Here is a 16,296-nt window from a genome sequence, read left to right on the forward strand (position 1 = left end):
GACAAGGTAATATGAGTGTGCGAGAGTATAGTATGCAGTTTGATTCTTTGGCAAGGTATGCTCCCCATATGGTGGCCGAGATGAGTGATAGGGTGCATCTGTTCGTGAACGGGTTAGGACCACATCTGATAAATGAGTGTACGACAGCCTCCTTGGTGGAGGGCATGGATATTTTCCGTATTCAGGAGTATGCCCAGACCCTACAGGATCGGAAACGCCAGTAGATGGCTAATAGGGAGCAGGATAGGGGCTAGCATATGAGGGCGAGATTTGCAAGGTATTCTTATGACTTCAGAGGCAGCGTTAGGCCCCAGTCTTCGAGGAGTTCGGCACCACCTGTAGCTAGTGCTCCTCGACAATTTCAGAGGCCTCGATATGATCGATTTATCTATTCTAGTCTGGGTCAGAGTTCGCGGGCATCAAGCCCGCAATATCATAGGAATACTAGTCAAACGAGACCCCCAATACCACATTGTGATCAGTGCGGCAAGGCCCACTTTGGACTGTGCCGTCGAGGTTCTGATACGTGTTATTCTTAGGGATAGCCTAGCCATATGATGCGGGATTGTCCTAATAGAGGAGGTGATGGTATGGCTCAGCCGACTGGATCTGTGTCTAGTTCTTCCTCATCAGTTCGACCTCCAGCACGGGGTTTTCAGCAGTCGACAGGTCGTGGTAGAGGTAGAGGTGCAGTGCCGAGTTCGAGTGGTGCTCAAAATCAAGCCTGTGCTCTAGTAGGTCGACAGGATCTCGAGTCATCTCCAGATGTTGTTACAGGTATATTGTCTGTGTTTTCTTATAATGTATACGTGTTGATTGATCCAGGATCCACATTATCATATGTTACACCCTTTGTGGCTAAAACGTTTTGCATTGAGCCTGAATTGATAAGTAAACCCCTTGTAGTATCTACTCCGGTAGGAGATTCTGTGATTGCTAGATGGGTATATAGAGGTTGCACTGTGATGATTTATAGTCGTCAAACCTCGGCAAATTTATTTGAGTTAGAAATGGTTGATTTTGTTGTGATAATGGGAATGGACTGGTTGGCCTCATGCTATGAAAATGTTGAATATCATACGAAGATGGTTAGGTTTCAATTTCCTGGTGAACCCGTCATTGAATGGAAGGGGAACATTGCCACACCAAAAGGTAGGTTTATTTCTTATCTTAAGGCAAGGAAAATGATCTCAAAAGGTTACATTTATCATCTCGTTCGTGTTAGGGATGCGGAGGCGAATCCGCCTACTCTACAATCAATCTCCGTGGTCAACGAATTTCCAGATGTTTTCCCAGATGAACTCCCAGGCCTTCCTCCTGAAAGAGAGATTGAGTTTAGCATTAATGTGTTGCGTGATAATCAACCGATCTCTATCCCTCCATACAGAATGGCCCCGACAGAGTTGCGAGAGTTGAAGGTGTAGTTGAAGGACTTGCTAGATAAGGGCTTCATTAGGCCTAGCACTTCACCTTGGGGTGCACCAGTCCTATTTGTGCGGAAGAAAGACGGGTTGTTACGGATGTGTATCGACAATCGACAGTTGAATAAGTTTACTATAAAGAACAAGTATCCACTTCCAAGAATTGACAACCTGTTTGACCAACTCCAGGGTGCCAAGTATTTCTCCAAGATTGATTTACGTTCAGGGTATCATCAAGTGAGGTTTAAGGAGAAGGATATCCCAAAGACGGCCTTTCGGACAAGATATGGGTACTTTGAGTTCTTGGTGATGTCGTTCGGGCTAACAAACGCCCCAACAGCTTTTGTAGATCTCATGAATACTATATTTAGGCTCTATCTTGATGTGTTCGTGATTGTATTCATTGTTGACATTCTAGTGTATTCTCGTTCGGAGGCGGAAGATGCGGGCCACTTACGGATAGTATTACAGACACTTCAGGATCGTAAGTTATATGCTAAGCTCTCCAAATGTGAATTTTGGCTGAACTTAGTAGCGTTCCTTGGCCATGTGATATCTGACGAGGGTATAAGTGTCAACACTCAAAAGATCGATGCAGTAAAGAATTGGCCAAGACCTACAACACCATCAGAAGTCCGCATCTTCTTGGGGCTAACAGGATATTATAGGCAGTTTGTAGAAGGGTTTTCCTCTATATCAACACCATTGACTAAGTTAACACAGAAAGCTACCAAGTTCCAGTGGTCTGACACTTGTAAACGTAGTTTTCAGGAGCTAAAGAATCGATTGACATCCGCACCAGTGCTCACTCTCCCTGAAGGAACATAAGGTTATGTGGTATTTTGTGATGCCTCAGGTATAGGTTTGGGATGTGTATTGATGCAGCATGGGAAGGTGATTGCTTATGTATCAAGACAATTGAAGAAGCATGAAAAGAATTATCCAACCCATGATTTGGAATTGGCTGCAGTAATATATGTTTCAAAGATATGGCAGCACTACTTATACGGTGTCTATGTTGACATCTACAAAGAACACAAGAGTTTACAATACATCTTCAAGAAGAAAGAGTTGAATCTGAGGCAGCGTAGGTGGCTTGAATTACTGAAAGACTACGATGTCGAGATATTGTATCATCCCGGTAAAACCAATGTTGTGGCAGACGCTCTCAGCTGTAAGTCAATGGGAAGCTTAGCACACATTGGGACAGGTAGATGGGGGTTGACTAAAGAGCTTCATCAGCTAGCAAATATGAGAATCAGATTATTAGACTCTGATGATGGAGGTGTTACTGTACGGAATACATCAGAATCATCTTTGGTAGCCGAGGTAAAAGCATGGCAATATGAAGATCCTATCTTAGTATGATTAAGAGAGAGCATTTAGCAGTGTAAACGTACGGCTTTTGAGATCGGAAGAGATGGGGCACTGACATACCAAGGCCGATTATTTGTGCCTAATGTGGCAGTGTTACGAGAGAAGATTATGAATGAGATTCATCAATCCCGATATTCCATCCATCCCGTCTCGACAAAGATGTATCATGATGTCAAGGAGCAGTATTGGTGGGATAACATGAAGAAGTTTATTGCAGAATTTGTAGCCAGTGTCCCAATTGTCAACAAGTAAAGATAGAACATTAGAAACCCGGTGGATTGCTTCAGAATATAGAGATTCCGACCTGGAAGTGGGAGGTGATTAATATGGACTTCATTATTGGATTACCTCTATCTTATCATAAGTTTGACTCCATCTGGGCGATAATTGATCGACTTACAAAATGTGCCCATTTTCTGCCAGTTAAGACAACTTACACGGCTGAAGATTATGCAAAGTTATATATCAAGGAGATTGTTAGGCTTCATGGTGTGCCGATATCTATTATATCAGACCGAGGAGCTAAATTTATGGCTAACTTTTGGAGGTATTTTCAAAAGGGTTTAGGCACACAAGTGAATCTCAACACTGCATTTCATCCGCAGACTGACGGACAAGCTGAACGTACCATTCAGACACTGGAAGATATGCTACGAGCATATGTTCTATATTTTAAAGGGAATTGGGATGATCATCTTCCACTCATAGAATTCGCCTACAATAATAGCTACCATTACAGTATTAAAATGGCCCCATATCAGGCATTATATGGGAGGAGATGTAGATCACCAGTTAGATGGTTCGAAGTCGGTGAAACAAAATTATATGGGCCAGATTTGATTTACCAAGCTACTGTGAAGGTGAAAGTGATATAGGAGCGATTGAGGATGGCACAAAGCAGGCAAAAATCTTTTTCCGACGTCCGACATCATGATCTGGAGTTTGAGGTTGGTGATTGGGTTTTCCTAAGGATCTCACCAATGAAGGGTGTTATGCGTTTTGGGAAGAAAGGTAAACTGAGTCCAAGGTATATCGGGCCGTATAAAATTCTTTAACGAATTGGACAGGTTGCTTATGAGTTAGAATTGCCATCCAAATTGGAATTTGTCCATCCGGTATTCCATGTATCTATGTTGTGGAAATATATTGGAGACCCTTCTCGAGTCGTCCCTATAAAAGGTGTACAAGTTACAGATGACCTATCATATGAAGAAGTGGCAGTGGCTATATTAGATCGACAAGTCCGCAAGCTAAGAACAAAAGATGTAGCTTCCATCAATGTATTGTGGAGGAACAAGAATATGGAAGAAATGATATAGTAAGAAGAAGAGGAGATGAAGTCTAAATACCCGTACCTATTCCAGAACGAAGATAACAAGGATACTGGTGGAACACAGGATACATTGGAAGGTGAAATGGCTCTATGAGGTAAGTAATAACTTGAGAATACTCTTCCTTAATACAAAATGGTGATATCCAGGTAATGTAAATATCCATAATGTTTTGTGTAGCCTTGTGAGGCCATATCTTAGGCTTAACTACTTGCAAGTTTTGCTAGTGACCATTGTATAGGGGAAAATTAATCGGAAATATCCGTTGGAATCCACGATGATTTGGACTCCCCATAGACCCTTACATTCGAGGACGAATGTTCCTAGGGGGGGGAGGGTGTTACAACCCATATTCACGTATGATAGCTCATGCCATAAGGTAGTAAACGTAAATCCATGAAGAGATTATCTTTAAGATGATTAAAAGTTAATCCTATTGGTCTTAAATAATACAAAGGTGTATAAGGGTGGTTAACAAGTATTAGAAGTTAAACGAATCAAGGATGTTTTCAGTCGTATTTTCAGATAAACCTAGAGGTGGTTAATACACTCAAGAGGTAGTGTTTTAAGGTATTTGTATCATATAATATCCATATTATAAGTCATGAAGTCAAACGAGTTATGAGACAAAAGTAGACAAAAGTTGTCACAACTTAGGATCATAATTTTGCCTAAACATTAGGTCAAATGTTACTAAGTTTTTCTCCCAATTTACTTAGAATTATGGGGTAATCTACCAAAAAAACTTAAGATCTATGAGTCTTGTTTCCAACGTATTAAGCCGTTCATCTATACGATCTCGGAGTAGAGAGATATTCGCGTTTTCGTGAGACTGCGCCAAGCACCTCTCTATGGGGCCCACTTAGGCGGTTTAAGACATTTGGGTAAATATGATGCCTCCAACCCGTTTAAAGTCAATTTTTTCACGATATTCAGACCTTAGAACCCTAGGAACACCCTCTCAAGGTTCTCTCAAGATTCAAGACCCAAACAAAGGGCAAACAACACAAATCAAGTGTCGGGAATCCCGTGGCGCTAGTAAGTTTCTTTTTCTTCTTGTTGTTGCTTATTTTTGTGTTGTTCCAACTCGTGTGGGAGGTTGTTTTAAAAGGTTTATGTTCTGTAAATACTCCCTCAAGTTCTTAATATCAACCCTATGAAATTCAAGCCTTCTAAAGTAATTTTAATGACAAAAAACACTAATTGATTGCTAGTTTCGCTTTCTTGTTGTTGTGGCAGCATTGGAGGGATATTTCATGGAAAATTAAGGTCAAATTGGAGTTGTTATTTCTATATAAAGGTAAGGAACCTCTTAATCTATATGTATTTAAGATTATCCAAGTTGCGGCTAAGTCATTGAAGCTAGAACTTGTGGAATATATATCGAAAGGCTTGGTAGTAATGTTATCGGTTGGTGGACTGTTTTGGGAGGTTCAATATGATTAACATTGATGTTGTTTGGGCTGTTTGGTGATTTTTTTCACTTGTGGAAGTCATATAAATAGGGGAGGTGATGTCCGTTTCATCATAAAATAGGTTGTGGTCGGTACATAACAGTTACGACGCTTTAACGTTAATGATAGTGTCATTTCTCCTATTGTAGACTAATGAGTCTTGACATTTGCATAGTTTGAGATTGGGAAGTATATGCAAGGTATGTGAGGCTATCCCTTTCCTTCTTTTGCACGACTCTGATTATACATAATGTAATGAACGAGCTTCCAAAGATACTCTACTCTTAGAAGCTAGCAGTACTTACATTATTTCCCCTCTTATGGAACGATTAATATTGATGTTTCTTCTCTTATTCTTATATTATCAATGTTGTTGGTACTTCCTAATTTTTATACGGTTCATAGTGAAGAGTTAGTCCTAATAACGTATACAGAGGATACCGACCTTACGTCACTCCGAAAGGTTTAGAACGTGATTCCATGAGTCGAGCATGCAATATATATATGTATCTATTTTACTCTACCGAGCCGCGCTATAGTCGCCCAGGTACGACACCTATTGTGCAACAACTGATCAGTTGGGTTTTACCAAGCTCCACGTGGCCAGGTACGATTCTACTGAGCCTTATAATGGCCGGGTACTTTTTAACCGAGCCTATTACTGCCGGGGTATGATATGATGATGATAATGCCCACAGAGGCACAACTTTTAAAATATTATGCATATATACTTATGTATCATGCATTGCATGTCAGTATCCTTCAAAGGTTCCTAGACGTTACAGGTTGTATATTCTCTATCCCTACTTACATTACTATTCGTACTTATGGTTCCATGCCTTACATACTCAGTACTTTATTCGTACTGACATCCTTTTATTTGTGGATGTTGCATGTCATGCTGCAGGTCCTGATAGACAGTCAGGCGCAGCACCCCCACCACAGTAGGCGGTCCAATTCAGCATTGATTGGCGAGATCCCTTCTTCGGACTTGCCATGGTCTTGGTATGCATTTTTTTATATACATTATGGGTATGTCGGGGCCCTGTTCCGGCAATGTTGCAGCACTTATGTTCCTTTAGAGTCTTATTAATAGGTGTCGACTCATGTATAGTTTGGTATGCTTTGTCGGTTGATTTTTGTTGTATAGTCTTTCATGGTAGCGTAGTAGCTCGTACCTTATATATAGTTTCTTGATTGTCTGGTCATCCCATGTTATGTATGTTCATGTCATCATCTTTTGTTGTTAGTTGTCCATGATCCATGTCTACAAATTATATTAATCTTGTCAGCCCTAATAGATAATAAAGAAGGTTAGATAAAATGTATGTTGGTGCTCGGCAAGTATGGCCGGGTACTAGTCATGTCCCTCCAGTTTGGGTTGTGATAGTGAAATTCGCACACTATGTTGGGGTTCCTCTGTGACGGATCTGATAGTACAGGTCTTGGACACCTGATGTCTCTGATTTTACTGATGGTGGATACGATGTCTGAAACATCAACATTGAAGTTGTATTCCAACAGGTGGGGTGCCTCCGTTAGTCCTGTGTGTCTACTGAATTCGACTCTACTCATGAGTCCCCGAGGATTCTGACCTCGATCTGTTCTTCGATCATTTAGGGGTATGTTACACCTTGGGGCGTTTCTCCTATCTTCGGTGAATGGTTGGTACCTTTCTTAGTTTATCGTTGGCTCTTTTGCCGGGAGTCTGCTTGGATATACCGAGCCCGAGGGGCTCCCAATTGGTCGTCCTTGACCCTGATCTTTGATTGCTATCTACTGTGGACATCTGACTAGGTCACGATAGGATATTCAACAAAATTCTGCTTCAGCTACTTCGAAACCACCAAGTTTTGTTCGTTCAAACCTTGGGTGAAGGCCTGCGCTGCCTAGTCATTGGAGGCTGGTGGTAATTCCATACGCTCCATTTGGAAGCGAGATACGAACTCTCACAACATCTTGTTTTCTCTTTGTTTGATTTTGAAAACGTCGAATTTCCTTGTAGCCACCTGGATGGCACCAGCATGTGCCTTTATGAAAGAATATGCCAGCAAGACAAATGAGTCTATTGAATTCGTTGTGGTCCAAGGTTCCCTTGTACTTCGGAAGGTCGGGCATTCTAAAATTCTTCGGGATGGGCTTTGGAGCGGCATTTGATGGGAATGGCTTTTGTATGAATTTCTTCAAATCGACACCCTTCAGGATCGGGGGTGCGCCCGGGATCTGATCAACCCTGGAGTTGTAGGTCTCTATCTTTTTGTCGTTGGCTTCTATCATTTTTTGGCCCAATTCAATCCTCTTTGTGAGGTACTCGAGCATCTTTATAATAGCGGGGTCGGCTGCTGACCCATTGTTACTCGATCTTTCCAATGCCTATTCAGCTTGAGGAGCCGTTTCCGGTGTTGTTGTGCTTGGAGTTTTTTGATGGCTTTGAAGTTGAGCCATCACCAGCTGTTGTGCCTATAACATTCCAAAAATAACTCGAAGGCTAACCTCTTTTTACTCCCAAGCTGGGGTTTTCTAAGCTTCTTGTTGGTCTCCTTTTCGTACGCTCCTGTTAGTATGGGAGCTTATATCGACGTGTTGAGCATCACATGAGACCATATCCGTGGGGATTGGCTCTGGTGCGTCCTCGGGGTTTGGTAGTGGTACACCAATACCTGGCACAACTACATCATTCTCTCCGTAGTCTTCAAGACTGTTATTTTTGTATGCATTCACCGAGTTAGACATTTTTACCTGAAATCAATGATTCTTGGACAAAAAAAAGCATGAAAGATAACTTGCATTACTTGTTAAACCAACAAGAAAAAAATAACTATTATTTTTAGCCCCATGGAGGGCGCCAAACTGTTTACCTTGAAAATGGTAATTATAATTAGGTTTGATTTTGTTGTTCTAAAAATACGTGATCTATTTTTATGCAAGTTGTTAGGCAATAGATGCTAAGTATAAGACTAGAAAAATAAGATAAGAACATGAAAATAGTATGTTTAATCAAACCAAATGGCTGATAATCGGGGCCTCGAACCGGGTTACACAGGGCCTCGAGGTCGAGCTTGATACCAAGCTATGGACAATCGATGAAGGGCTAACAGCTTTGAGAGCTCTGATGAAGGCTCTTTATTATCAACAATAATCAATAAATGAAGAACAATTAATAGAACACAATAAATGTAGGCAATAAATATAAGTAGTAAAATCTAGAGAATATGTTTAAGTTAAAGAGCGGAGAATGTTCTTGTATTGAATATTTTGAGTGATATTATTGTATCTTGTGTTACAAAATGACAAGGGTCCCTTTTATATACCAGGGGGAATCCCAACATAGTACAAATGCATTTATTACAAAGATTTTTGGCTGGTACAACCATTTAATGTCATGGTACGGGCTTGAACTAGCCAAATAGAGTTGGTCAACTTTAGTCACGTGCCTTGAGAACTTCCCGTTAGTCCATCATAGCTGCTAATTTGCACTGCCTTGAGATCGAGCATATAGAAGCCCTCGAACCTGGCCTCAAGCCTTCAGAGAACGGGCTGCAGGATATCATAATGATCATAAAATCGGGCTCTTCGATTTTAGCCATATACACGCTGCTTTGGCTCCTTGTGTACCTTATCTTACTCAAGGTGTGTTATTTTGTTAGTTTAAGTTATGTGAATTGACAATATATATTTACTACTTTTGTTCCATCTTACACAAGGACACACTCTATTATTGTGAAACTTCTAAGTTTAAATTTTGCATTTTACCTTTTATTTACCGTGAAAATGGTAAATAACAATTATATTTGATTTTGTGGTTCGAAAAATACCTGATCTATTTTTATGCGAGTTGTTTAGGAAATATATGCTAAATGAGGTACTTGGAAACAAGATAAGAGCTTAAAAACAAGATGATAACCAAACTGAATGGCTAACAATCGGAGCCTCGAACTTGCTTATTCGTGGCCTCGGGGTCGAATCTGTTGTCCCTCCGAGAGTAGTTGATGGGCGACTAACAGTTACAATAAAATCAATGATGGCTATTTATGGCCAATAATAAGCAATAAATGAAGAACAATAAATAGAACAAAATAGATATGAATAATAAATGCAAGTAACGAGATCAAGAGAATATGTTAGAGAGCAGAGAGAATGTTCTTTTATATTCAATAATGAGGCTCTGACGTCTACAAAATGACAAGGATCCCCTGTATATATGAGGGGGAATCCCAAAATAGTACAAATGCATTTATTACAAAGATATGGGGCTCATACAGCCTTTTAATGCTATGGTACGGGTTTGGACTAGCCTAATAAACTTTGTCAGCTCTAGTCACGTGCCTTGGGAACATCACATTGATCCACCGGCGTTCCAGACTTACCCTGCCTCGAGGCCGACCGTTTCTTACGCTACCTCGAAGCATATTACCGAGAATCCTCGAGGCCAGTGCCCCGAGCTATGCATTGATCCTTTAGGGGAGGTAGTTTCTTCGAGGCGCCTTGGTGACCAAAAAATCGGACCGCCGATTTTTGCCACATACAGATAGTCCTCGTATTTATTAGAGTGAAACAAAAAGAAATGACTTTGATATTTATATCTCCAAACTTCCTGGGATGATGTCATACTTATGACGTAAGCCTTTGTGATAGCTGAGGCATCCCATCCGTTTATCTTTCAAGAATCATTCAATGTATGGCCGACTCTTAAAAATGCGTTGATTGTTCTTGCCAATACGTCTTTCAAAGACATTGATGGAGCCTTCGGTTACGTTTTCCAAAGAGTATTGATTGTGACTACCGGTTGCGCTACCCTATCACTATAAATGAATGCTTTCTCGAATAAAACTTTGTCCAGTCATTCTTCACTATTTTCAACTCCTTTCTTCTTATCGCCCCCATCCAACTTTATCTTTCATGTCTAACGCCTATGGTCGTAGGGTCATGCGACAGCGTTTTCATCGGCTACGCAGTGACCCTTTCTCAAAGATGTCTTTCCCAAGAAGGATTGCACTAACTTTTTGTTGTTGTTGTTGTTGCTACTGCTGTCATTGTTGGCTCGAGGTGACAATATAGGGCGCCGATTTCTTCCTACTATGGAAGAATTTTACACTGTACACCGCTACTCAGGAGGATGTTCGGAATTTACACTGCTGCTCACCTCCCTACTTCGGCCTGGTGTAGTACTTTATCCCTTTTGCTTTTTGTGGGGTGAAGTAGCACTACCGGCCGCTAACTTGCATGACACAATGTCCCAAGAAGTGGACTCAAAGTAGTCGTGCTGGTAAGGGCGACGCTCTCCAAGTCTTCTATCGGGCTGTGATTTCCTTGGCGTGGTAAAAGCTTTTGCTCTTTGGCAGGCAATAGCATTTTCTTCATCTTTTTCTGCTTTTTCCGTATCCCTTTCCTCTTCTTCATCTTCTCCCTTGAAGATGCCGATTTGGAAGATCTAGACGAGACCACCGAGGAGATGGTGCTCGAAGATATTGCCGCCGAGGATGCACCTTCGAGAATATATTAGACTCTTGGCTTCTATTATATATACACTTTTTTACTTCTTTGTTTCTGTGTAAGGACCCCTCTTGGGCTTTTGTAATCATATGTAAGGACCCTTCGTGGGATTTTGTAATGATTTGCTTATGAATACAAAGATGTCTCTTCAATTTGTCTTTGATTTATACTATATTTCCTTTTATTTGCATTTGTGAAGAATCTGGATGCTTGACTCCACCAATTGGTGCGAATATCGAGCCCGAGTGCAAGTATTTCTTCTGGCTCTTGATTGATTAACACGATTCACCATAGAACCCCTTAGAGTTCCTTGGACCTATCCCAGATTAGATTGATAAACTCGGGTCATCGGGATCCCCGACTTCAAATTGAATGAGAGTAGGGCTTCAAACTTTCAGTAAGAGACTTAGCCTTTTAGACCCTGCGATAGTCCTCGATGGGGGGATTTTCTAGGAAGCCTAATAATAAAAATATCCTTTAGGATTTCGGGAGTAGTACCTGAGTGGGGGTTCACTCAAGCTCGGGCTACCTGGAAACTTGTTTTGAACTCAGTGTAGATAGAATTAAGGCATTGCAGATAGATCCCGAATGAGCTCTTACCCGAGTTTAGATGGTACCTCGAGGCCAAGCCTATATGAGTAGGTTTTTAGAGCTTATCTTCTTTTTTTGAGAGAGGTCCTCGAGATCGGGTACCATCTCGATACTTAGGACGATGCCAATGGCTCCTTGGAGAATATCCTCTTCTTGGTGGAGGTCCTCGAGATCGGGTACCATCTTGGGACGTGTAGTGATGTCATTGGCTTCTTGGAGCCTATATTTTTCTTGGTGGAGGTCCTCGAGATCGGGTACCATCTAAGGACTTGTAATGATGCCAATGGTTTCCTGGGGCCTATATTCTTCTTGGTTTAGGTCCTTAAGATCGGGTACCATCTTAAGGCTTAGGATGATGTCAATGGCTCTTTAGAGTGTATCATCTTCTTGGTATAGGTCCTCGAGATTGGGTACCATCTCGGGATGTGTAGTGATATTGATGGCTCCTTAGAGATTTTTTTCTTTTTTTATGGAGGCCTTTAAGATTGGGTACCGTCTCGAGGCTTGGTTGATGCGGGGGTCTCTGACCCCAAAAAGTCATATGGCGGCGTCAAGTGTATGACATGGTTACGAAATAACCGAGGTGATCCCGTCGGAACATCTTCCCAAAGTGATAAAAGCTTTAGCTAGTATTTTTAATCGGCCTTTGAGGCAGGAAGATAGTTGCCGCTTTTTCCATATATAGGGTTGTCTTCGCCCTTTTGAAGATTTTACAATTCTAGGTAGTTATCCTCTTGTGTAGAATTCTCTTTTCCTACGTTAGGTCCTCCATCATTTCAGTTTTGATACTCTTTCTCAAATTCCCGCTCCAATTCTCTAGGTTTACCACAGTCATGGCTGCTACATCAGGGTCCGCTCGGCAAGGAGAAGAGAGTTCCGCCTCTTGTTCCTACCTGGTTGGTAGTGTGCCGTCAGTGCCAGGCGAGTCATCCTTTGGGCATTTTGTTTTGGGAGGAATCTACCATCAGAAAGGTCTCGCAACCTTCGAGGTCAATGGGAGTACACCTCGAAGTTTACTGTTTTAATAGGAAATGAGCACCTTTAGTCGGCAAGGAAGGATTATGGATGGGGAGAAAAGGTAGTATTGCGGGTACCTTCCCTGGGAGAGAGCATTATGACCCATTTCGAGGGGTTTTTGAACGTGTATACATATCCCTTGACGTTGGGCCCCCTCGATAAGGTTGTGCTTTATTTCTGTCAAAAGTACCAGGTTACCTTGGCGCAGATTCATCCATCATTTTGGTGGATATGATGATGAGGTTCTTTGCAAAGAAAGCAAGTCTTGAATTCACTATTAGCCATCGCATCAGGCTGTACCAGCCTTTTCACCATCGAGGTATACTAACCCTATGGTGCTGCCCCACCACGTATTTCGTTGTTGATGACAAGGAAGACGGAGATCGGGGGTGGATGAACCGATTTTTTTGAGTACGGACTGCCAGTATTATCCCTATGGAGTTTCTGCCATTTCCTGAGGAATGGAATTTTACACGTAAGTGGTATACTCGTGCCTCTGCAGTTTTTTAATTATGGCGAAGGCGGGCTCAGTAAATGCAACTTCGTTTTCCTTTTCTTCAGCAATTTCGTGGATGTCGTGCGAGGTCCCCGACCTGCCAGATTGGGCTCGGAAGTTGGCAACCCAGTCGACTTATAATGAGCGTAAGTGGCGAGCTTTGTCTAAGGATAGGTGGGAGGCAAAACACCATGGTACGTGCTATGTGATTTGCTCCCCCCCCCCCCATTTTCTTGGAAGGGCACTTTTTCTTTCTGCATACTAACTCTGCCATCGCAGGCAATGGGGAGTTTTTTGAAGCTGGATCACACCCTTTGGTAGGGGGAGGAGGATCGCCGGCTTTAGGACCAAGGGATAATAATTACAACAATAAGCATAAAAGGCATTTACAGGATGACAACGATTGTAGCAAGACGAGTCTGGCCCGGAGGATCAGAGAGGGCATATCAGCCGAACCTACGGCACTCGAGGTCTCTGGTATTAGAAAAATGGTCCCTCCTCTGCTGCCATCTTCCTTTACTGTCAAAGGTAATTCGAGGAATGATTAACGCCAATAGGCGCGTGTATTGTGCGACCGTGTCCTAAACCGGGGTGATTCTACTGGGGTAGATGGAGCTAGACTAGTAGATGTACGCTCAACTCTAGAGGAAGCTCAATGGCTTTACTTGGAGGTACATTTTTGTAGTTCGTAATGGTTTTATAGTTTTGTAACTTCACTTTCTTACCATGTTTTTCTTCAACAGGCTTTTAACAAGCTCAAATCTAAGTTGCTTCTTCGTGAGGCAATATTGCAAAAAGCTGTAGATGGGGAGAAATCCCTCAGGATTCTTTGCGATGAAAGGGAAGACAAGTTGGTACACTTGCGGTATAAAGCAAATCTCAGTCTGAACTACTAAAGCTATCTCGTGCAACAAGTAACTTCTATTTCAAGGGAGTGTGAATTTCTTCTTCTATCCTTCAAGGCTGATGCTTCGTTTACTTTAGCTGCAGAGAAAGACGGAGTACCTGGAATGCCTTAGGAATGAAGTTGGTCAATCCATGTTCGAGTGTGATGGGCTAAAGGCTCGGGTGGACACCTAGATATCGGCGAATAAAGATATTTGGCCATGGCTTCCGCCCTTAAAGTGCAACTTCGCAATGCTCACGACAACAGCTTGGTCCGAACGGACATGATTCCAAGACTCGAGTCCGAGCTCCTGAAGATGAAGGCAGAAGTTATGGATGCCCGGGTTGAAGCCAAAATAATCCGAGCTAAGGATGATAAGAAGATGGCTACCTAATTGAATAAAGCTACCGATGCTCGTGCTGAGCTAAAGGGGGCTCTCGATCGGGAGAGTAGGAATAAAGAGTACGTGAGGTGCAAATCTCGAAGGGAAGCCCTTGAGGAAAGTCATGCCAGGGGCTTCATTCTCTCGGAAGAGATAAAGCAGGCAAAAGCAAAAAAAATATGATGTTAAGTTCCTTCTGTCTGATGTCGAAGATGGCGAGAAAGAAGCCGATGGACCATAGTCCCCGAGGGGGATGTAGATTAGATTAGGCCTTTCCTTTCTTGTTTCAGGTAGAGTGATTTCGGAGAACTTTATAAATGAAGCTTGTATTCCCTCACATATAAGTATAAAATGAAACCACGTGGTTTTTTTTCCATACATTTCCCTTTACCTTGATTTTAGCTAGATGAGCTGGTCTTCGAGTGAAAAGACATCCTCAGATTCGTGGTATGGCCTTGGGGCTTATTAGGCTAACCCGTAGGCTCTTTTGCGCTTGATCGGTACGACCTTTTAGTGTGAGCCGGCGTTTGAGTTCTTATGCTCTTTCTCTTAGGCATATCTAGCTAACTATTTTGGTTTTAGTCTCCCAATTGGGTTTCTACTCGAGCTCATTTGACCCTAAAGTTTTTGAATTTAAAGATGGCCCTTAGGCTCTAACGCGTTAGGTCAGTACGACCTCTTGTATGGGCTTGTGACAGTGGCTATTATGTATTGGGTCGGTACGCCCTCTTATAGGGGTTGGCGACAGTGGATCTTACACATTGGGTCGATATGACCTCTTATATAGGCTTTAAGTTTCCCTTGTTAGGGACTTTTTGAAATTGTGTTTGCCTCGCTCTTCGATGGTTTGCTAGAAACCTTGATTGTGAGTCGTTATATGATGATCGAGCACCTCAGGAGGTTTGGCTCGGTGGTTGAGTATCTCAAAGCCCGTAGTTTGGAGTTGACATGGTCGAAGCTTTTTTGCCTATGTCAAGGGTAGCCTGTTTAAACCGGTTCTTTTCGAAGTATTTTCAAAGTAATTTGAAGGCTTGTGATTTTATAGCGATAGTCAGGCATCCCTAAGTCGCATTAGTTTGGCTGGTACAACCTCGTGACCATAGTCATTTGTGTTTGGCCAGAGTCTTTCAATCCCCGAGTGAAGTAGTTTCGGCGTCTATATCAAGGGTATGCCTTTTTAGGGGTCTTTCAAGTTTGATATATAGCCTTAACTTTGAGATTGGGTTTATGCCTTTAGTAAGGACTTACATGTTTTACATGCCTTTAAGGTCTTACAGTTTTGGCTACTTGGTATAAGTATGGTTCATGCCTTGCTTGTGGTCTTACAGATATTGTCACCTGGTACAAGTGTAGTTCATGCATTGCTTGAGGTCTTACATATATTGTTGTTGCCTTATTTAGGCCTTAAGAGACTGATGCTGAACGCACATGGTCATGTGGCCTTGAGTTTTCATAAGTCGTTGGGGGTAGCAATTGGCGGCAGTCCCCGAGTCATCGAGGGTTTATTTGGCTCAGGAGCCATTACTTGAAAACTTGGTAATGCCTCATTGAGGGCTTACGATTTCGAGGTTTCCGACCCGGAGGTCATGTGGCCTTGAGTTTTGGATGCGAGTCCCCGAGTGTTCAAGACGTTTCTGGCTCTGGAGCCGTTTCGTGATCTTGATGTTGCCTTGTTGAGGGCTTATGAGTTTGAAGCTCCAACCCGGGGATCAAACGTCTTTGAGTTATTAATGCTAGTCCTCGAGTATTCAGGACAATTTTTGGCTCTATGGCAGAATTTTGCAAAAAATGTCAAGCATTCTTGAAATACGAAATGCTTTGATGAAAGGGAAAGTGTTATTTGATTAT

Source organism: Nicotiana sylvestris, chromosome 8 (genome assembly GCF_000393655.2).
Source record: "Nicotiana sylvestris chromosome 8, ASM39365v2, whole genome shotgun sequence".
NCBI lineage: Eukaryota > Viridiplantae > Streptophyta > Magnoliopsida > Solanales > Solanaceae > Nicotiana > Nicotiana sylvestris.